The sequence below is a fragment of the Clavelina lepadiformis genome, chromosome 7, assembly GCF_947623445.1.
Source record: "Clavelina lepadiformis chromosome 7, kaClaLepa1.1, whole genome shotgun sequence".
Classification (NCBI taxonomy): Eukaryota; Metazoa; Chordata; class Ascidiacea; order Aplousobranchia; family Clavelinidae; genus Clavelina; species Clavelina lepadiformis.
Genome location: NC_135246.1, coordinates 2,106,781 through 2,126,432, shown reverse-complemented (window position 1 = coordinate 2,126,432; position 19,652 = coordinate 2,106,781). Strand labels below are relative to the sequence as shown.

At 39.4% G+C, this 19,652-nt stretch overlaps 38 non-coding genes across 38 annotated transcripts; 26 read left to right on the top strand and 12 right to left on the bottom strand.

Annotated features, from left to right (window-relative positions):
• Nucleotides 1-2,931: 2,931 nt before the first annotated feature.
• Trnaa-agc (transfer RNA alanine (anticodon AGC)) lies at nt 2,932-3,004 on the bottom strand. The gene has a single exon. It is a non-coding gene; the product is annotated as a tRNA-Ala (tRNA).
• A 442-nt stretch (nt 3,005-3,446) lies between these two features.
• Nucleotides 3,447-3,528, top strand: Trnas-gcu (transfer RNA serine (anticodon GCU)). Its single transcript has one exon. It is a non-coding gene; the product is annotated as a tRNA-Ser (tRNA).
• A 3-nt stretch (nt 3,529-3,531) lies between these two features.
• Nucleotides 3,532-3,603, top strand: Trnaa-cgc (transfer RNA alanine (anticodon CGC)). Its single transcript has one exon. It is a non-coding gene; the product is annotated as a tRNA-Ala (tRNA).
• Nucleotides 3,604-4,320: 717 nt separating this feature from the next.
• On the top strand, nt 4,321-4,393 carry Trnam-cau (transfer RNA methionine (anticodon CAU)). Its single transcript has one exon. It is a non-coding gene; the product is annotated as a tRNA-Met (tRNA).
• Nucleotides 4,394-4,463: 70 nt separating this feature from the next.
• Trnaa-ugc (transfer RNA alanine (anticodon UGC)) lies at nt 4,464-4,536 on the bottom strand. Its single transcript has one exon. It is a non-coding gene; the product is annotated as a tRNA-Ala (tRNA).
• A 137-nt stretch (nt 4,537-4,673) lies between these two features.
• Trnaa-agc (transfer RNA alanine (anticodon AGC)) lies at nt 4,674-4,746 on the bottom strand. Its single transcript has one exon. It is a non-coding gene; the product is annotated as a tRNA-Ala (tRNA).
• A 504-nt stretch (nt 4,747-5,250) lies between these two features.
• Trnas-gcu (transfer RNA serine (anticodon GCU)) lies at nt 5,251-5,332 on the top strand. The gene has a single exon. It is a non-coding gene; the product is annotated as a tRNA-Ser (tRNA).
• Nucleotides 5,333-5,335: 3 nt separating this feature from the next.
• Trnaa-cgc (transfer RNA alanine (anticodon CGC)) lies at nt 5,336-5,407 on the top strand. The gene has a single exon. It is a non-coding gene; the product is annotated as a tRNA-Ala (tRNA).
• Nucleotides 5,408-6,125: 718 nt separating this feature from the next.
• On the top strand, nt 6,126-6,198 carry Trnam-cau (transfer RNA methionine (anticodon CAU)). The gene has a single exon. It is a non-coding gene; the product is annotated as a tRNA-Met (tRNA).
• Nucleotides 6,199-6,268: 70 nt separating this feature from the next.
• Nucleotides 6,269-6,341, bottom strand: Trnaa-ugc (transfer RNA alanine (anticodon UGC)). Its single transcript has one exon. It is a non-coding gene; the product is annotated as a tRNA-Ala (tRNA).
• A 714-nt stretch (nt 6,342-7,055) lies between these two features.
• Nucleotides 7,056-7,137, top strand: Trnas-gcu (transfer RNA serine (anticodon GCU)). The gene has a single exon. It is a non-coding gene; the product is annotated as a tRNA-Ser (tRNA).
• Nucleotides 7,138-7,140: 3 nt separating this feature from the next.
• On the top strand, nt 7,141-7,212 carry Trnaa-cgc (transfer RNA alanine (anticodon CGC)). Its single transcript has one exon. It is a non-coding gene; the product is annotated as a tRNA-Ala (tRNA).
• Nucleotides 7,213-7,931: 719 nt separating this feature from the next.
• Trnam-cau (transfer RNA methionine (anticodon CAU)) lies at nt 7,932-8,004 on the top strand. The gene has a single exon. It is a non-coding gene; the product is annotated as a tRNA-Met (tRNA).
• A 70-nt stretch (nt 8,005-8,074) lies between these two features.
• Trnaa-ugc (transfer RNA alanine (anticodon UGC)) lies at nt 8,075-8,147 on the bottom strand. Its single transcript has one exon. It is a non-coding gene; the product is annotated as a tRNA-Ala (tRNA).
• Nucleotides 8,148-8,284: 137 nt separating this feature from the next.
• On the bottom strand, nt 8,285-8,357 carry Trnaa-agc (transfer RNA alanine (anticodon AGC)). The gene has a single exon. It is a non-coding gene; the product is annotated as a tRNA-Ala (tRNA).
• Nucleotides 8,358-8,861: 504 nt separating this feature from the next.
• On the top strand, nt 8,862-8,943 carry Trnas-gcu (transfer RNA serine (anticodon GCU)). Its single transcript has one exon. It is a non-coding gene; the product is annotated as a tRNA-Ser (tRNA).
• A 794-nt stretch (nt 8,944-9,737) lies between these two features.
• Nucleotides 9,738-9,810, top strand: Trnam-cau (transfer RNA methionine (anticodon CAU)). Its single transcript has one exon. It is a non-coding gene; the product is annotated as a tRNA-Met (tRNA).
• Nucleotides 9,811-9,880: 70 nt separating this feature from the next.
• Trnaa-ugc (transfer RNA alanine (anticodon UGC)) lies at nt 9,881-9,953 on the bottom strand. The gene has a single exon. It is a non-coding gene; the product is annotated as a tRNA-Ala (tRNA).
• A 137-nt stretch (nt 9,954-10,090) lies between these two features.
• Trnaa-agc (transfer RNA alanine (anticodon AGC)) lies at nt 10,091-10,163 on the bottom strand. The gene has a single exon. It is a non-coding gene; the product is annotated as a tRNA-Ala (tRNA).
• A 503-nt stretch (nt 10,164-10,666) lies between these two features.
• Nucleotides 10,667-10,747, top strand: Trnas-gcu (transfer RNA serine (anticodon GCU)). Its single transcript has one exon. It is a non-coding gene; the product is annotated as a tRNA-Ser (tRNA).
• Nucleotides 10,748-10,752: 5 nt separating this feature from the next.
• Trnaa-cgc (transfer RNA alanine (anticodon CGC)) lies at nt 10,753-10,824 on the top strand. The gene has a single exon. It is a non-coding gene; the product is annotated as a tRNA-Ala (tRNA).
• Nucleotides 10,825-11,544: 720 nt separating this feature from the next.
• Nucleotides 11,545-11,617, top strand: Trnam-cau (transfer RNA methionine (anticodon CAU)). The gene has a single exon. It is a non-coding gene; the product is annotated as a tRNA-Met (tRNA).
• A 279-nt stretch (nt 11,618-11,896) lies between these two features.
• Trnaa-agc (transfer RNA alanine (anticodon AGC)) lies at nt 11,897-11,969 on the bottom strand. Its single transcript has one exon. It is a non-coding gene; the product is annotated as a tRNA-Ala (tRNA).
• A 504-nt stretch (nt 11,970-12,473) lies between these two features.
• Nucleotides 12,474-12,555, top strand: Trnas-gcu (transfer RNA serine (anticodon GCU)). The gene has a single exon. It is a non-coding gene; the product is annotated as a tRNA-Ser (tRNA).
• A 3-nt stretch (nt 12,556-12,558) lies between these two features.
• Nucleotides 12,559-12,630, top strand: Trnaa-cgc (transfer RNA alanine (anticodon CGC)). The gene has a single exon. It is a non-coding gene; the product is annotated as a tRNA-Ala (tRNA).
• Nucleotides 12,631-13,350: 720 nt separating this feature from the next.
• Trnam-cau (transfer RNA methionine (anticodon CAU)) lies at nt 13,351-13,423 on the top strand. The gene has a single exon. It is a non-coding gene; the product is annotated as a tRNA-Met (tRNA).
• Nucleotides 13,424-13,702: 279 nt separating this feature from the next.
• Trnaa-agc (transfer RNA alanine (anticodon AGC)) lies at nt 13,703-13,775 on the bottom strand. The gene has a single exon. It is a non-coding gene; the product is annotated as a tRNA-Ala (tRNA).
• Nucleotides 13,776-14,279: 504 nt separating this feature from the next.
• On the top strand, nt 14,280-14,361 carry Trnas-gcu (transfer RNA serine (anticodon GCU)). Its single transcript has one exon. It is a non-coding gene; the product is annotated as a tRNA-Ser (tRNA).
• A 3-nt stretch (nt 14,362-14,364) lies between these two features.
• Nucleotides 14,365-14,436, top strand: Trnaa-cgc (transfer RNA alanine (anticodon CGC)). Its single transcript has one exon. It is a non-coding gene; the product is annotated as a tRNA-Ala (tRNA).
• Nucleotides 14,437-15,155: 719 nt separating this feature from the next.
• On the top strand, nt 15,156-15,228 carry Trnam-cau (transfer RNA methionine (anticodon CAU)). Its single transcript has one exon. It is a non-coding gene; the product is annotated as a tRNA-Met (tRNA).
• An 854-nt stretch (nt 15,229-16,082) lies between these two features.
• Trnas-gcu (transfer RNA serine (anticodon GCU)) lies at nt 16,083-16,164 on the top strand. Its single transcript has one exon. It is a non-coding gene; the product is annotated as a tRNA-Ser (tRNA).
• A 3-nt stretch (nt 16,165-16,167) lies between these two features.
• Trnaa-cgc (transfer RNA alanine (anticodon CGC)) lies at nt 16,168-16,239 on the top strand. Its single transcript has one exon. It is a non-coding gene; the product is annotated as a tRNA-Ala (tRNA).
• A 718-nt stretch (nt 16,240-16,957) lies between these two features.
• On the top strand, nt 16,958-17,030 carry Trnam-cau (transfer RNA methionine (anticodon CAU)). Its single transcript has one exon. It is a non-coding gene; the product is annotated as a tRNA-Met (tRNA).
• Nucleotides 17,031-17,100: 70 nt separating this feature from the next.
• Nucleotides 17,101-17,173, bottom strand: Trnaa-ugc (transfer RNA alanine (anticodon UGC)). The gene has a single exon. It is a non-coding gene; the product is annotated as a tRNA-Ala (tRNA).
• Nucleotides 17,174-17,310: 137 nt separating this feature from the next.
• Nucleotides 17,311-17,383, bottom strand: Trnaa-agc (transfer RNA alanine (anticodon AGC)). Its single transcript has one exon. It is a non-coding gene; the product is annotated as a tRNA-Ala (tRNA).
• Nucleotides 17,384-17,887: 504 nt separating this feature from the next.
• Nucleotides 17,888-17,969, top strand: Trnas-gcu (transfer RNA serine (anticodon GCU)). The gene has a single exon. It is a non-coding gene; the product is annotated as a tRNA-Ser (tRNA).
• Nucleotides 17,970-17,972: 3 nt separating this feature from the next.
• On the top strand, nt 17,973-18,044 carry Trnaa-cgc (transfer RNA alanine (anticodon CGC)). Its single transcript has one exon. It is a non-coding gene; the product is annotated as a tRNA-Ala (tRNA).
• A 719-nt stretch (nt 18,045-18,763) lies between these two features.
• On the top strand, nt 18,764-18,836 carry Trnam-cau (transfer RNA methionine (anticodon CAU)). The gene has a single exon. It is a non-coding gene; the product is annotated as a tRNA-Met (tRNA).
• The last annotated feature ends 816 nt before the right edge of the window (nt 18,837-19,652 follow it).

The window sequence follows — 19,652 nt, the reverse complement described above, 5'->3', positions numbered from 1 at the left end:
TCAGGACTTTTACCGCCATCCATGATCCACCGCCATTTTTACCGCCACCGCCATCTACCGTCGACCGGCGACTCGAGTTTTTCAAAGAAATGTACAAGTAACGAATTTTCCATGCGTAAGGTAGAAAAGTATAGTGAAACTTGTTATTTATAAAATATTAGTTTATATACCTACGCCATTTTGTTTTTGTTACGAGACGTCAATAATAATAAATATTCTTATACATATGAAGCAAAATGCAAATGTAACGTAGCAAAGTTTTTTAATTCAGTTGTGTTATTATGTAAAAAAACGAACTATCCAACATGGAATATCGCACAAATCCCACGTTGGAATTCCTTGGACAACCCTGTGTATCAGAGTAATTACCTTTGGACTGATGGTTCTTCAGTCCTCACCGCTGAAGCTCGTTTTATCGAAATATTCTTTTGTATGTTATTTTCACTGATACCTCTTTATTTGATTTCTTGAACTGTTATTATGGTATTACACAACATGGAAACTGTTTATTGGAATCAATAATTAGGAATAAACGTCGTTAATACCTTGCCCAAGAGCGTCGTATGGTGTCATGGCTGACGTTTCTAACCCTGACTACACTTCATTTCTTTTGACTGTTTGTTTTATAAAGTCATGTATAAACAAATATACTGCATTTGAAATAAGTAATATTTTTACAAAAATAGCTATAGATGATAAAACACCCACTTATGAACTGAAGAGTGACCTAATAACCTATATCAATACAATCATAGTTTTCGAGTTGATACATTTTTATGTCAACTCTGATTATCACAAAATATGGAAGAGAGATAAAGGAACCATTTGACCCTATACCTTTTCCCATATCACATCCGTGATCATAAAACTACAGAAAATATCTCGTATAGAAAAAAATCATTTTAAAACCTTAGTCATGTGCTTTAAAAAATTTTATTTTATCAGATACTTGTTACAAGAAAGGATGCATATGCATGACCTATGTATTATTATTGCTGTTATGGTATACTTACCTTGACTTTATAGTTTACATATATCAAGTTATACAGAAATAGCATTAGGGCATAATAGCAAATAGCCTTCGCAGTACTGTGTTCATATCGGACAGTCAGTGGTGAATAAGAATAAAAAGGTCTTGTCCTTGTAAGGCCGTTATTGTTTTCCAGTTATGAGCATAAAGGCCTAATATTGATATCAATAATGTTTTTATTTTCAGATTAGCTGCAGAGTGTCTTAGACACTGATGCATTCGTATTCACAAAATGCCATCAAATTATAATTCGTTTATTTTGTCACTATTTGCGTGACTTGGGGGATCCACGAACATCATTAAGAGGGTAACAATAATTTTCCAAATATCTACGCAACTTTTCCATGGCATGAAGAAACAACTTGTTAAAGTCTTCAAAGTTCTCCTGGATCAGTCAATGATTGATGACCAATGATCAATCAATAAACAACTAAACCTCTTTAAATCAAATCTCTCTAAATCAATCAAAAACCAAGCCAACCAAACCAACCAAGGTCAAAAACTTTCGTTTTTAGGCCAAAAAATAATCGCCCTAGTGATGCCTGATGAGTTTCTAGATTAAGTAAAAAGATTTTAATACAGTTATAGTACATTGCACAAGTTTATAACATTGAAAATAACTCAACAGCAACCACTGCGCTTTTTATAACGTGATTTGTTTTATTCAGAAAGCAAACAATTGCATTAAAAGAAATTTAGACTTTACTTTGTATATAATTATATACAATTACAATATGAGTCTTGCAATGTTTGCTTGCAATGACCGAATATAGATAATTAATAAATAATTGATAGAAAGCCTACCGCGGCTGCATTGTCGACTTATATCTGTATCTTACAAAAGAAAGGTACCTAAATAACTTACTTAGATTTCCTGCTATGTGCAACAACAATCATGTCCGCAGTTGCTATAGTTTTCCAGCAATGAAGGAATTTTCAAGTACAATTGGAAAGTATTTGAAATATTCCGTTTACGGTCGAAAACAGAATTTGTAAAGTTTTTCTCGATTCTGCCGAAATTTTTTTACACGTCTAATCGAACCTATGGTAAACAAAGAAGCTTAAGTCTTAGCTACATTATACCTTACATCACGTTAGTCGTCCAAAGTGTATGAGATTTATCCATTTGATCTATCCACACAAGTCATGAAATTAATCTTCCAGAAAATTAAACTAGCATACCGCATATATAACGATCGTCTTTCTGTCGGTTTCTAAAAAGAAAACCGTATTGATGTATTTTTACTTTGATATAAGCATCAAAATTTTTCTGCCAGGTAGGTCACACTTTGCCTTAGACATACTTTTAAGCTAAAGTAGCTAAAAATTAGCATGAAAGTGTAACGATTATTTTCTCGTTTGTATAGCCAGGCTTAATTTCACAATTACGGTGAACCGCGACACCTTTAACTGCACGTAACTGTGAGTAACCTTCAACTGTGAGACTGTGTAGCTTTATCACGCTAATGAAACAGACCGATGATCTTCGAAAAGCCACATTTCATTGGTCTCGGCCAGACGCCGACTCAGACCCTCCCTCCCTAAAAAGCGCACTATCTTTATATATAACAAAGGTGCCAAATCACGTGATTAAAATAGTTATCAAACGCGTAAAAGGTACTGATTGGTAAAAACGCTTCAAACGAAAACACGATGATAAGTAACAACACAACAGGTGAAGAACAAAGTCCGTAACAAAAGTAGCTAAAATCCTGGTACCTCGCGCATGTAAAGCGCGCGCTCTACCATATCAGTTACACCCCGGCCAATCCCAGTTTCTATAACGGCGTGCTATGTACATTCACTCACGACAAACTGAAACCCAGTCGCTTCTTCAAAAATCAGTGGGATTTTGTATCCATTTTCATTTAGATTTAAACGAAAATCAGTAAAATGTTTCTTGGAGGTGCCGGGTATCGATCCCGGTACCTCGCGCATGCTAAGCGCGCGCTCTACCATTAGAGCTACACCCCCTCGCAACAAAGTTCGCACATCTTCCATGTATTTTCAAAGTCTTCATATTTCATCTCAAAATAATAATAGGAATATATGAATTAAATCGATTAGAGCACTGCACAGTACACCCAGGTTTGGTTAAATTCGTTTAGCTTTTCGGTGTCGTCACTGTACATCTTCTTTGATATCACAAAAATATAGCCTACTAATACTCAAATCATCGGATGGCCTAGTGTTTGCAAACGCCACTGCCTGAGTGTGACGATGGTGGCAAGCACAATGTCACTACAGAATGAAGTACAGATTATAGACATAGTCAAACAGATATGTGTTCCGTTCTACGTGCATCCTCTCCGACTTTTTACAGATGAATCTCTGCTTCATATGTAGACAAATCCATGTACGTAGTGTTTTGAAAAATTACATGCCTTGAACGTTATGGCCAGATTGTTTTCATATCGACGCGGTGGCCGAGTGGTTAAGGCGATGGACTGCTAACCCATTGAGCTCTGCACGCGTGGGTTCGATTCCCATCCTCGTCGGCTGGGGATGTAGCTCAGAGGTAGAGCGCACGCTTCGCATGTGTGAGGCCCCGGGTTCATTTCCTGGCATCTCCAGAAATTTAATAAAACTTCACTTCACGTTTGTGAAGGCCTAATTTCTTTGTTTGTTTATTAAGGAGGCGTCAAACCCCTAAAACTAAGATCTTTATGAATTTGTTGTACTCCTACGAAGGGCTTTAAAAAACCTATTTAGACCAATCTGAAGGCAGCACTGTTGGTGTTGTTTTCTAGCCTGGGAATTACCCTAGCACTTGTCGCGTGCAGAATTAGGATAAAAATTAGCATGAAAGTAGCTAAAATTGGGTTTTTTAGACCAAAAATTTCAGTGTTTATTTTGCGCCTCTGTAAAAAAAGTTGGAATAGTGGTTTTTTGATGACATTTTATGGAATGGTAGTTCAAAGCATACTAAATTGACATGCAAATGTTCCGAGAGCCCCATGGAAGATTTTCGAGTAATCACTCGTTTAGTAAATTCACTGTATAATAAAAGAAACAAAGATCTTACGGCATTTTTTGGTGTTTGACGCTTCCTTAAAAAGCGCAAGGCATCATCTGTCCTTAATTGCAATTACTCGAAAAATCGTGTTTGGGGCTCAATAAACTTTGCTTATAAGATAATGTCAATGAGCATAGGCAGTTTTTTTATCTTAGGTCGTAAACGATGCAACGCTTAAACATATTTTAGTGGAGTAGTATGTTATAAAATGGAAACGCCTGATTTGCCTTATATAACATGGGATTGCAATGGTATTATTGCTTGTTCTAAACGAGCCTCGATGGCGCAGTAGGCAGCGCGTGAGTCTCATAATCTCAAGGTCGTGAGTTCGATCCTCACTCGAGGCACATACAATCTTTTGATAAAAAGTTTCAAACTAATCCATCCATTGATCGACAAAAATCAACTTATGTAAATTGGAGGTGCCGGGCATCGATCCCGGTACCTCGCGCATGCAAAGCGCGCGCTCTACCATATGAGCTACACCCCCGCCAATCCCAGTTTCTATAACGGCGTGCTATGTTCATTCACTCACGACAAACTCAAACCCAGTCGCTTCTTCAAAAATCAGTGGGATTTTGTATCCATTTTCATTTAGATTTAAACGAAAATCAGTAAAATGTTTCTTGGAGGTGCCGGGTATCGATCCCGGTACCTCGCGCATGCTAAGCGCGCGCTCTACCATTTGAGCTACACCTCCTCGCAACAAAGTTCGCACATCTTCCATGTATTTTCAAAGTCTTCATATTTCATCTCAAAATAATAATAGGAATATACGAATGAAACCGATTAGAGCACTGCACAGTACACCCAGGTTTGGTTAAATTCGTGTAGCTTATCGGTGTCGTCACTGTACATCTTCTTTGATATCACAAAAATATAGCCTACTAATACTCAAATCATCGGATGGCCTAGTGTTTGTTCTTTTTTAGTTCCTGAGTAAGATTGTTCCAAAGACCGCAGTTTAAACCCAGAAAAATTTACAAACGCCACTGCCTGAGTGTGACGAGGGTGGCAAGCACAATGTCACTACAGAATGAAGTACAGATTATTGACATAGTCAAACAGATAGGTGTTCCGTTCTACGTGCATCCTCTCAGACTTGTTACAGATGAATCTCTGCTTCATATGTAGACAAATCTATGTACGTAGTGTTTTGAAAAATTAAATGCTTTGAACGTTATGGCCAGATTGTTTTCATATCGACGAGGTGGCCGAGTGGTTAAGGCGATGGACTGCTAATCCATTGTGCTCTGCACGCGTGGGTTCGAGTCCCATCCTCGTCGGCTTGGGATGTAGCTCAGTGGTAGAGCGCACGCTTCGCATGCGTGAGGCCCCGGGTTCATTTCCTGGCATCTCTAGAAATTTAATAAAACTTCACTTCACGTTTGTGAAGACATAATTTCTTTGTTTGGTTTATTAAGGAGGCGTCAAACCCCTAAAACTAAGATCCTTATGAATTTGTTGTACTCCTACGTAGGGCTTTAAATAACCTATTTAGACCAATCAGAAGGCAGCAATGTTGGTGTTGTTTTCTAGCCTGGGAATTACCCTAGCACTTGTCGCATGCAGAATTAGGCTAAAAATTAGCATGAAAGTAGCTAAAATTGGGTTTTTTAGACCAAAAATTTCAGTGTTTATTTTGCGCCTCTGTAAAAAAATTTGAATAGTGGTTTTTCGATGAAATTTTATGGAATGGTAGTTCAAAGCATACTAAATTGACATGCAAAATTTCCGAGAGCCTCATGGAAGATTTTCGAGTAATCACTCGTTTAGTAAATTCACTGTATAATAAAAGAAACAAAGATTTTACGGCATTTTTTGGTGTTTGACGCTTCCTTAAAAAGCGCAAGGCATCAGCTGTCATTAATTGCAATTACTCGAAAAATCGTGTTTGGGGCTCAATAAACTTTGCTTATAAGATAATGTCAAAGAGCATAGGCAGTTTTTCTTATCTTAGGTCGTAAACGATGCAACGCTTAAACATATTTTATTGGAGTAGTATGTTATAAAATGGAAACGCCTGATTTGCCTTATATAACATGGGATTGCAATGGTATTATTGCTTGTTCTAAACGAGCCTCGATGGCGCAGTAGGCAGCGCGTGAGTCTCATAATCTCAAGGTCGTGAGTTCGATCCTCACTCGAGGCACATACAATCTTTTGATAAAAAGTTTCAAACTAATCCATCCATTGATCGACAAAAATCAACTTATGTAAATTGGAGGTGCCGGGCATCGATCCCGGTACCTCGCGCATGCAAAGCGCGCGCTCTACCATATGAGCTACACCCCCGCCAATCCCAGTTTCTATAACGGCGTGCTATGTTCATTCACTCACGACAAACTCAAACCCAGTCGCTTCTTCAAAAATCAGTGGGATTTTGTATCCATTTTCATTTAGATTTAAACGAAAATCAGTAAAATGTTTCTTGGAGGTGCCGGGTATCGATCCCGGTACCTCGCGCATGCTAAGCGCGCGCTCTACCATTTGAGCTACAACCCCTCGCAACAAAGTTCGCACATCTTCCATGTATTTTCAAAGTCTTCATATTTCATCTCAAAATAATAATAGGAATATACGAATGAAACCGATTAGAGCACTGCACAGTACACCCAGGTTTGGTTAAATTCGTGTAGCTTATCGGTGTCGTCACTGTACATCTTCTTTGATATCACAAAAATATAGCCTACTAATACTCAAATCATCGGATGGCCTAGTGTTTGTTCTTTTTTAGTTCCTGAGTAAGATTGTTCCAAAGACCGCAGTTTAATCCCAGAAAAATTTACAAACGCCACTGCCTGAGTGTGACGATGGTGGCAAGCACAATGTCACTACAGAATGAAGTACAGATTATTGACATAGTCAAACAGATAGGTGTTCCGTTCTACGTGCATCCTCTCAGACTTGTTACAGATGAATCTCTGCTTCATATGTAGACAAATCTATGTACGTAGTGTTTTGAAAAATTACATGTCCTGAACGTTATGGCCAGATTGTTTTCATATCGACGAGGTGGCCGAGTGGTTAAGGCGATGGACTGCTAATCCATTGTGCTCTGCACGCGTGGATTCGAGTCCCATCCTCGTCGGCTGGGGATGTAGCTCAGTGGTAGAGCGCACGCTTCGCATGTGTGAGGCCCCGGGTTCAATTCCTGGCATCTCCAGAAATTTAATAAAACTTCACTTCACGTTTGTGAGGGCCTAATTTCTTTGTTTGGTTTATTAAGGAGGCGTCAAACCTCTAAAACTAAGATCTTTATGAATTTGTTGTACTCCTACGTAGGGCTTTAAAAAACCTATTTAGACCAATCAGAAGGCAGCACTGTTGGTGTTGTTTTCTAGCCTGGGAATTACCCTAGCACTTGTCGCGTGCAGAATTAGGCTAAAAATTAGCATGAAATTAGCTAAAATTGGGTTTTTTAGACCAAAAATTTCAGTGTTTATTTTGCGCCTCTGTAAAAAAAGTTTGAATCGTGTTTTTTTTGATGACATTTTATGGAATGGTAGTTCAAAGCATACTAAATTGACATGCAAAATTTCCGAGAGCCTCATGGAAGATTTTCTAGTAATCACTCGTTTAGTAAATTCACTGTATAATAAAAGAAACAAAGATTTTACGGCATTTTTTGGTGTTTGACGCTTCCTTAAAAAGCGCAAGGCATCATCTGTCATTAATTGCAATTACTCGAAAAATCGTGTTTGGAGCTCAATAAATTTTGCTTATAAGATAATGTCAAAGAGCATAGGCAGTTATTTTATCTTAGTTCGTAAACGATGCAACGCTTAAACATATTTTATTGGAGTAGTATTTTATAAAATGGAAACGCCTGATTTGCCTTATATAACATGGGATTGTAATGGTATTATTGCTTGTCCTAAACGAGCCTCGATGGCGCAGTAGGCAGCGCGTGAGTCTCATAATCTCAAGGTCGTGAGTTCGATCCTCAGTCGAGGCACATACAATCTTTTGATAAAAAGTTTCAAACTAATCCATCCATTGATCGACAAAAATCAACTTATGTAAATTGGAGGTGCCGGGCATCGATCCCGGTACCTCGCGCATGCAAAGCGCGCGCTCTACCATATGAGCTACACCCCCGCCAATCCCAGTTTCTATAACGGCGTGCTATGTTCATTCACTCACGACAAACTCAAACCCAGTCGCTTCTTCAAAAATCAGTGGGATTTTGTATCCATTTTCATTTAGATTTAAACGAAAATCAGTAAAATGTTTGTTGGAGGTGCCGGGTATCGATCCCGGTACCTCGCGCATGCTAAGCGCGCGCTCTACCATTTGAGCTACACCCCCTCGCAACAAAGTTCGCACATCTTCCATGTATTTTCAAAGTCTTCATATTTCATCTCAAAATAATAATAGGAATATACGAATGAAACCGATTAGAGCACTGCACAGTACACCCAGGTTTGGTTAAATTCGTGTAGCTTTTCGGTGTTGTCACTGTACATCTTCTTTGATATCACAAAAATATAGCCTACTAAAACTCAAATCATCGGATGGCCTAGTGTTTGTTCTTTTTTAGTTCCTGAGTAAGATTGTTCCAAAGACCGCAGTTTGAACCCAGAAAAATTTACAAACGCCACTGCCTGAGTGTGACGATGGTGGCAAGCACAATGTCACTACAGAATGAAGTACAGATTATTGACATAGTCAAACAGATAGGTGTTCCGTTCTACGTGCATCCTCTCAGACTTGTTACAGATGAATCTCTGCTTCATATGTAGACAAATCTATGTACGTAGTGTTTTGAAAAATTACATGTGCTGATCGTTATGGCCAGATTGTTTTCATATCGACGAGGTGGCCGAGTGGTTAAGGCGATGGACTGCTAATCCATTGTGCTCTGCACGCGTGGATTCGAGTCCCATCCTCGTCGGCTGGGGATGTATCTCAGTGGTAAAGCGCACGCTTCGCATGTGTGAGGCCCCGGATTCAATTCCTGGCATTTCCAGAAATTTAATAAAACTTCACTTCACGTTTGTGAGGACCTAATTTCTTTGTTTGGTTTATTAAGGAGGCGTCAAACCCCTTAAACTAAGATCTTTATGAATTTGTTGTACTCCTACGTAGGGCTTTAAAAAACCTATTTAGACCAATCAGAAGGCAGCACTGTTGGTGTTGTTTTCCAGCCTGGGAATTACCCTAGCACTTGTCGCGTGCAGAATTAGGCTAAAAATTAGCATGAAATTAGCTAAAATTGGGTTTTTTAGACCAAAAATTTCAGTGTTTATTTTGCGCCTCTGTAAAAAAAGTTTGAATCGTGTTTTTTTTGATGACATTTTATGGAATGGTAGTTCAAAGCATACTAAATTGACATGCAAAATTTCCGAGAGCCTCATGGAAGATTTTCGAGTAATCACTCGTTTAGTAAATTCACTGTATAATAAAAGAAACAAAGATTTTACGGCATTTTTTGGTGTTTGACGCTTCCTTAAAAAGCGCAAGGCATCATCTGTCATTAATTGCAATTACTCGAAAAATCGTGTTTGGAGCTCAATAAATTTTGCTTATAAGATAATGTCAAAGAGCATAGGCAGTTTTTTTATCTTAGGTCGTAAACGATGCAACGCTTAAACATATTTTATTGGAGTAGTATTTTATAAAATGGAAACGCCTGATTTGCCTTATATAACATGGGATTGCAATGGTATTATTGCTTGTCCTAAACGAGCCTCGATGGCGCAGTAGGCAGCGCGTGAGTCTCATAATCTCAAGGTCGTGAGTTCGATCCTCACTCGAGGCACATACAATCTTTTGATAAAAAGTTTCAAACTAATCCATCCATTGATCGACAAAAATCAACTTATGTAAAATGGAGGTGCCGGGCATCGATCCCGGTACCTCGCGCATGCAAAGCGCGCGCTCTACCATATGAGCTACACCTCCGCCAATCCCAGTTTCTATAACGGCGTGCTATGTTCATTCACTCACGACAAACTCAAACCCAGTCGCTTCTTCAAAAATCAGTGGGATTTTGTATCCATTTTCAGTTAGATTTAAACGAAAATCAGTAAAATGTTTCTTGGAGGTGCCGGGTATCGATCCCGGTACCTCGCGCATGCTAAGCGCGCGCTCTACCATTTGAGCTACACCCCCTCGCAACAAAGTTCGCACATCTTCCATGTATTTTCAAAGTCTTCATATTTCATCTCAAAATAATAATAGGAATATACGAATGAAACCGATTAGAGCACTGCACAGTACACCCAGGTTTGGTTAAATTCGTGTAGCTTTTCGGTGTCGTCACTGTACATCTTCTTTGATATCACAAAAATATAGCCTACTAATGCTCAAATCATCGGATGGCCTAGTGTTTGTTCTTTTTTAGTTCCTGAGTAAGATTGTTCCAAAGACCGCAGTTTGAACCCAGAAAAATTTACAAACGCCACTGCCTGAGTGTGACGATGGTGGCAAGCACAATGTCACTACAGAATGAAGTACAGATTATTGACATAGTCAAACAGATAGGTGTTCCGTTCTACGTGCATCCTCTCAGACTTGTTACAGATGAATCTCTGCTTCATATGTAGACAAATCTATGTACGTAGTGTTTTGAAAAATTACATGTGCTGAACGTTATGGCCAGATTGTTTTCATATCGAGGAAGTGGTCGAGTGGTTAAGGCGATGGACTGCTAATCGATTGTGCTCTGCACGCGTGGGTTCGAGTCCCATCCTCGTCGGCTGGGGATGTAGCTCAGTGGTAGAGCGCACGCTTCGCATGTGTGAGGCCCCGGGTTCAATTCCTGGCATCTCCAGAAATTTAATAAAACTTCACTTCACGTTTGTGAGTGCCTAATTTCTTTGTTTGGTTTATTAAGGAGGCGTCAAACCCCTAAAACTAAGATCTTTATGAATTTGTTGTACTCCTACGTAGGGCTTTAAAAAACCTATTTAGACCAATCAGAAGGCAGCACTGTTGGTGTTGTTTTCTAGCCTGGGAATTACCCTAGCACTTGTCGCGTGCAGAATTAGGCTAAAAATTAGCATGAAATTAGCTAAAATTGGGTTTTTTAGACAAAAAATTTCTGTGTTTATTTTGCGCCTCTGTAAAAAAAGTTTGAATCGTGTTTTTTTTATGACATTTTATGGAATGGTAGTTCAAAGCATACTAAATTGACATGCAAAATTTCCGAGAGCCTCATGGAAGATTTTCGAGTAATCACTCGTTTAGTAAATTCACTGTATAATAAAAGAAACAAAGATTTTACGGCATTTTTTGGTGTTTGACGCTTCCTTAAAAAGCGCAAGGCATCATCTGTCATTAATTGCAATTACTCGAAAAATCGTGTTTGGAGCTCAATAAATTTTGCTTATAAGATAATGTCAAAAAGCATAGGCAGTTTTTTTTATCTTAGGTCGTAAACGATGCAACGCTTAAACATATTTTATTGGAGTAGTATTTTATAAAATGGAAACGCCTGATTTGCCTTATATAACATGGGATTGCAAAGGTTTTTATTGCTTGTCCTAAACGAGCCTCGATGGCGCAGTAGGCAGCGCGTGAGTCTCATAATCTCAAGATCGTGAGTTCGATCCTCACTCGAGGCACATACAATCTTTTGATATAAAGTTTCAAACTAATCCATCCATTGATCGACAAAAATCAACTTATGTAAATTGGAGGTGCCGGGCATCGATCCCGGTACCTCGCGCATGCAAAGCGCGCGCTCTACCATATGAGGTACACCCCGCCAATCCCAGTTTCTATAACGGCGTTCTATGTTCATTCACTCACGACAAACTCAAACCCAGTCGCTTCTTCAAAAATCAGTGGGATTTTGTATCCATTTTCAGTTAGATTTAAACGAAAATCAGTAAAATGTTTCTTGGAGGTGCCGGGTATCGATCCCGGTACCTCGCGCATGCTAAGCGCGCGCTCTACCATTTGAGCTACACCCCCTCGCAACAAAGTTCGCACATCTTCCATGTATTTTCAAAGTCTTCATATTTCATCTCAAAATAATAATAGGAATATACGAATGAAACCGATTAGAGCACTGCACAGTACACCCAGGTTTGGTTAAATTCGTGTACCTTTTCGGTGTCGTCACTGTACATCTTCTTTGATATCACAAAAATATAGCCTACTAATACTCAAATCATCGGATGGCCTAGTGTTTGTTCTTTTTTAGTTCCTGAGTAAGATTGTTCCAAAGATCGCAGTTTGAACCCAGAAAAATTTACAAACGCCACTGCCTGAGTGTGACGATGGTGGCAAGCACAATGTCACTACAGAATGAAGTACAGATTATTGACATAGTCAAACAGATAAGTGTTCCGTTCTACGTGCATCCTCTCAGACTTGTTACAGATGAATCTCTGCTTCATATGTAGACAAATCTATGTACGTAGTGTTTTGAAAAATTACATGTGCTGAACGTTATGGCCAGATTGTTTTCATATCGACCAGGTGGCCGAGTGGTTAAGGCGATGGACTGCTAATCCATTGTGCTCTGCACGCGTGGGTTCGAGTCCCATCCTCGTCGGCTGGGGATGTAGCTCAGTGGTAGAGCGCACGCTTCGCATGTGTGAGGCCCCGGGTTCAATTCCTGGCATCTCCAGAAATTTAATAAAACTTCACTTCACGTTTGTGAGTGCCTAATTTCTTTGTTTGGTTTATTAAGGAGGCGTCAAACCCATAAAACGAAGATCTTTATGAATTTGTTGTACTCCTACGTAGGGCTTTAAAAAACCTATTTAGACCAATCAGAAGGCAGCACTGTTGGTGTTGTTTTCTAGGCTGGGAATTACCCTAGCACTTGTCGCGTGCAGAATTAGGCTAAAAATTAGCATGAAATTAGCTAAAATTGGGTTTTTTAGACCGAAAATTTCAGTGTTTATTTTGCGCCTCTGTAAAAAAAATTTGAATCGTGTTTTTTTTGATGACATTTTATGGAATGGTAGTTCAAAGCATACTAAATTGACATGCAAAATTTCCGAGAGCCTCATGGAAGATTTTCTAGTAATCACTCGTTTAGTAAATTCACTGTATAATAAAAGAAACAAAGATTTTACGGCATTTTTGGTGTTTGACGCTTCCTTAAAAAGCGCAAGGCATCATCTGTCATTAATTGCAATTACTCGAAAAATCGTGTTTGGAGCTGAATAAATTTTGCTTATAAGATAATGTCAAAAAGCATAGGCAGTTTTTTTTATCTTAGGTCGTAAACGATGCAACGCTTAAACATATTTTATTGGAGTAGTATTTTATAAAATGGAAACGCCTGATTTGCCTTATATAACATGGGATTGCAAAGGTTTTTATTGCTTGTCCTAAACGAGCCTCGATGGCGCAGTAGGCAGCGCGTGAGTCTCATAATCTCAAGATCGTGAGTTCGATCCTCACTCGAGGCACATACAATCTTTTGATAAAAAGTTTCAAACTAATCCATCCATTGATCGACAAAAATCAACTTATGTAAATTGGAGGTGCCGGGCATCGATCCCGGTACCTCGCGCATGCAAAGCGCGCGCTCTACCATATGAGGTACACCCCGCCAATCCCAGTTTCTATAACGGCGTTCTATGTTCATTCACTCACGACAAACTCAAACCCAGTCGCTTCTTCAAAAATCAGTGGGATTTTGTATCCATTTTCAGTTAGATTTAAACGAAAATCAGTAAAATGTTTCTTGGAGGTGCCGGGTATCGATCCCGGTACCTCGCGCATGCTAAGCGCGCGCTCTACCATTTGAGCTACACCCCCTCGCAACAAAGTTCGCACATCTTCCATGTATTTTCAAAGTCTTCATATTTCATCTCAAAATAATAATAGGAATATACGAATGAAACCGATTAGAGCACTGCACAGTACACCCAGGTTTGGTTAAATTCGTGTACCTTTTCGGTGTCGTCACTGTACATCTTCTTTGATATCACAAAAATATAGCCTACTAATACTCAAATCATCGGATGGCCTAGTGTTTGTTCTTTTTTAGTTCCTGAGTAAGATTTTTCCAAAGATCGCAGTTTGAACCCAGAAAAATTTACAAACGCCACTGCCTGAGTGTGACGATGGTGGCAAGCACAGTGTCACTACAGAATGAAGTACAGATTATTGACATAGTCAAACAGATAGGTGTTCCGTTCTACGTGCATCCTCTCAGACTTGTTACAGATGAATCTCTGCTTCATATGTAGACAAATCTATGTACGTAGTGTTTTGAAAAATTACATGTGCTGAACGTTATGGCCAGATTGTTTTCATATCGACCAGGTGGCCGAGTGGTTAAGGCGATGGACTGCTAATCCATTGTGCTCTGCACGCGTGGGTTCGAGTCCCATCCTCGTCGGCTGGGGATGTAGCTCAGTGGTAGAGCGCACGCTTCGCATGTGTGAGGCCCCGGGTTCAATTCCTGGCATCTCCAGAAATTTAATAAAACTTCACTTCACGTTTGTGAGTGCCTAATTTCTTTGTTTGGTTTATTAAGGAGGCGTCAAACCCCTAAAACTAAGATCTTTATGAATTTGTTGTACTCCTACGTAGGGCTTTAAAAAACCTATTTAGACCAATCAGAAGGCAGCACTGTTGGTGTTGTTTTCTAGGCTGGGAATTACCCTAGCACTTGTCGCGTGCAGAATTAGGCTAAAAATTAGCATGAAATTAGCTAAAATTGGGTTTTTTAGACCGAAAATTTCAGTGTTTATTTTGCGCCTCTGTAAAAAAAATTTGAATCGTGTTTTTTTTGATGACATTTTATGGAATGGTAGTTCAAAGCATACTAAATTGACATGCAAAATTTCCGAGAGCCTCATGGAAGATTTTCTAGTAATCACTCGTTTAGTAAATTCACTGTATAATAAAAGAAACAAAGATTTTACGGCATTTTTTGGTGTTTGACGCTTCCTTAAAAAGCGCAAGGCATCATCTGTCATTAATTGCAATTACTCGAAAAATCGTGTTTGGAGCTCAATAAATTTTGCTTATAAGATAATGTCAAAGAGCCTAGGCAGTTTTTTTATCTTAGGTCGTAAACGATGCAACGCTTAAACATATTTTATTGGAGTAGTATTTTATAAAATGGAAACGCCTGATTTGCCTTATATAACATGGGATTGCAATGGTATTATTGCTTGTCCTAAACGAGCCTCGATGGCGCAGTAGGCAGCGCGTGAGTCTCATAATCTCAAGGTCGTGAGTTCGATCCTCACTCGAGGCACATACAATCTTTTGATAAAAAGTTTCAAACTAATCCATCCATTGATCGACAAAAATCAACTTATGTAAATTGGAGGTGCCGGGCATCGATCCCGGTACCTCGCGCATGCAAAGCGCGCGCTCTACCATATGAGCTACACCCCGCCAATCCCAGTTTCTATAACGGCGTTCTATGTTCATTCACTCACGACAAACTCAAACCCAGTCGCTTCTTCAAAAATCAGTGGGATTTTGTATCCATTTTCAGTTAGATTTAAACGAAAATCAGTAAAATGTTTCTTGGAGGTGCCGGGTATCGATCCCGGTACCTCGCGCATGCTAAGCGCGCTCTACCATTTGAGCTACACCCCCTCGCAACAAAGTTCGCACATCTTCCATGTATTTTCAAAGTCTTCATATTTCATCTCAAAATAATAATAGGAATATACGAATGAAACCGATTAGAGCACTGCACAGTACACCCAGGTTTGGTTAAATTCGTGTAGCTTTTCGGTGTCGTCACTGTACATCTTCTTTGATATCACAAAAATATAGTCTACTAATACTCAAATCATCGGATGGCCTAGTGTTTGTTCTTTTTTAGTTCCTGAGTAAGATTGTTCCAAAGACCGCAGTTTGAACCCAGAAAAATTTACAAACGCCACTGCCTGAGTGTGACGATGGTGGCAAGCACAATGTCACTACAGAATGAAGTACAGATTATTGACATAGTCAAACAGATAGGTGTTCCGTTCTACGTGCATCCTCTCAGACTTGTTACAGATGAATCTCTGCTTCATATGTAGACAAATCTATGTACGTAGTGTTTTGAAAAATTACATGTCCTGAACGTTATGGCCAGATTGTTTTCATATCGACGAGGTGGCCGAGTGGTTAAGGCGATGGACTGCTAATCCATTGTGCTTTGCACGCGTGGGTTCGAGTCCCATCCTCGTCGGCTGGGGATGTAGCTCAGTGGTAGAGCGCACGCTTCGCATGTGTGAGGCCCCGGGTTCAATTGCTGGCATCTCCAGAAATTTAATAAAACTTCACTTCACGTTTGTGAGTGCCTAATTTCTTTGTTTGGTTTATTAAGGAGGCGTCAAACCCCTAAAACTAAGATCTTTATGAATTTGTTGTACTCCTACGTAGGGCTTTAAAAAACCTATTTAGACCAATCAGAAGGCAGCACTGTTGGTGTTGTTTTCTAGGCTGGGAATTACCCTAGCACTTGTCGCGTGCAGAATTAGGCAAAAATTAGCATGAAATTAGCTAAAATTGGGATTTTTAGACCAAAAATTTCAGTGTTTATTTTGCGCCTCTGTAAAAAAAGTTTGAATCGTGTTTTTTTTGATGACATTTTATGGAATGGTAGTTCAAAGCATACTAAATTGACATGCAAAATTTCCGAGAGCCTCATGGAAGATTTTCGAGTAATCACTCGTTTAGTAAATTCACTGTATAATAAAAGAAACAAAGATTTTACGGCATTTTTGGTGTTTGACGCTTCCTTAAAAAGCACAAGGCATCATCTGTCATTATTTGCAATTACTCGAAAAATCGTGTTTGGAGCTCAATAAATTTTGCTTATAAGATAATGTCAAAGAGCATAGGCAGTTTTTTTTATCTTAGGTCGTAAACGATGCAACGCTTAAACATATTTTATTGGAGTAGTATTTTATAAAATGGAAACGCCTGATTTGCCTTATATAACATGGGATTGCAATGGTATTATTGCTTGTCCTAAACGAGCCTCGATGGCGCAGTAGGCAGCGCGTGAGTCTCATAATCTCAAGGTCGTGAGTTCGATCCTCACTCGAGGCACATACAATCTTTTGATAAAAAGTTTCAAACTAATCCATCCATTGATCGACAAAAATCAACTTATGTAAATTGGAGGTGCCGGGCATCGATCCCGGTACCTCGCGCATGCAAAGCGCGCGCTCTACCATATGAGCTACACCCCCGCCAATCCCAGTTTCTATAACGGCGTGCTATGTTCATTCACTCACGACAAACTCAAACACAGACGCTTCTTCAAAAATCAGTGGGATTTTGTATCCATTTTCAGTTAGATTTAAACGAAAATCAGTAAAATGTTTCTTGGAGGTGCCGGGTATCGATCCCGGTACCTCGCGCATGCTAAGCGCGCGCTCTACCATTTGAGCTACACCCCCTCGCAACAAAGTTCGCACATCTTCCATGTATTTTCAAAGTCTTCATATTTCATCTCAAAATAATAATAGGAATATACGAATGAAACCGATTAGAGCACTGCACAGTACACCCAGGTTTGGTTAAATTCGTTTAGCTTTTCGGTGTCGTCACTGTACATCTTCTTTGATATCACAAAAATATAGCCTACTAATACTCAAATCATCGGATGGCCTAGTGTTTGTTCTTTTTTAGTTCCTGAGTAAGATTGTTCCAAAGATCGCAGTTTGAACCCAGAAAAATTTACAAACGCCACTGCCTGAGTGTGACGATGGTGGCAAGCACAATGTCACTACAGAATGAAGTACAGATTATTGACATAGTCAAACAGATAGGTGTTCCGTTCTACGTGCATCCTCTCAGACTTGTTACAGATGAATCTCTGCTTCATATGTAGACAAATCTATGTACGTAGTGTTTTGAAAAATTACATGTGCTGAACGTTATGGCCAGATTGTTTTCATATCGACCAGGTGGCCGAGTGGTTAAGGCGATGGACTGCTAATCCATTGTGCTCTGCACGCGTGGGTTCGAGTCCCATCCTCGTCGGCTAGGGATGTAGCTCAGTGGTAGAGCGCACGCTTCGCATGTGTGAGGCCCTGGGTTCAATTCCTGGCATCTCCAGAAATTTAATAAAACTTCACTTCACGTTTGTGAGTGCCTAATTTCTTTGTTTGGTTTATTAAGGAGGCGTCAAACCCCTAAAACTAAGATCTTTATGAATTTGTTGTACTCCTACGTAGGGCTTTAAAAAACCTATTTAGACCAATCAGAAGGCAGCACTGTTGGTGTTGTTTTCTAGGCTGGGAATTACCCTAGCACTTGTCGCGTGCAGAATTAGGCAAAAAATTAGCATGAAATTAGCTAAAATTGGGTTTTTTAGACCAAAAATTTCAGTGTTTATTTTGCGCCTCTGTAAAAAAAGTTTGAATCGTGTTTTTTTTGATGACATTTTATGGAATGGTAGTTCAAAGCATACTAAATTGACATGCAAAATTTCCGAGAGCCTCATGGAAGATTTTCTAGTAATCACTCGTTTAGTAAATTCACTGTATAATAAAAGAAACAAAGATTTTACGGCATTTTTTGGTGTTTGACGCTTCCTTAAAAAGCACAAGGCATCATCTGTCATTAATTGCAATTACTCGAAAAATCGTGTTTGGAGCTCAATAAATTTTGCTTATAAGATAATGTCAAAGAGCATAGGCAGTTTTTTTATCTTAGGTCGTAAACGATGCAACGCTTAAACATATTTTATTGGAGTAGTATTTTATAAAATGGAAACGCCTGATTTGCCTTATATAACATGGGATTGCAATGGTATTATTGCTTGTCCTCAACGAGCCTCGATGGCGCAGTAGGCAGCGCGTGAGTCTCATAATCTCAAGGTCGTGAGTTCGATCCTCACTCGAGGCACATACAATCTTTTGATAAAAAGTTTCAAACTAATCCATCCATTGATCGACAAAAATCAACTTATGTAAATTGGAGGTGCCGGGCATCGATCCCGGTACCTCGCGCATGCAAAGCGCGCGCTCTACCATATGAGGTACACCCCGCCAATCCCAGTTTCTATAACGGCGTTCTATGTTCATTCACTCACGACAAACTCAAACCCAGTCGCTTCTTCAAAAATCAGTGGGATTTTGTATCCATTTTCAGTTAGATTTAAACGAAAATCAGTAAAATGTTTCTTGGAGGTGCCGGGTATCGATCCCGGTACCTCGCGCATGCTAAGCGCGCTCTACCATTTGAGCTACACCCCCTCGCAACAAAGTTCGCACATCTTCCATGTATTTTCAAAGTCTTCATATTTCATCTCAAAATAATAATAGGAATATACGAATGAAACCGATTAGAGCACTGCACAGTACACCCAGGTTTGGTTAAATTCGTGTAGCTTTTCGGTGTCGTCACTGTACATCTTCTTTGATATCACAAAAATATAGTCTACTAATACTCAAATCATCGGATGGCCTAGTGTTTGTTCTTTTTTAGTTCCTGAGTAAGATTGTTCCAAAGACCGCAGTTTGAACCCAGAAAAATTTACAAACGCCACATCCTGAGTGTGACGATGGTGGCAAGCACAATGTCACTACAGAATGAAGTACAGATTATTGACATAGTCAAACAGATAGGTGTTCCGTTCTACGTGCATCCTCTCAGACTTGTTACAGATGAATCTCTGCTTCATATGTAGACAAATCTATGTACGTAGTGTTTTGAAAAATT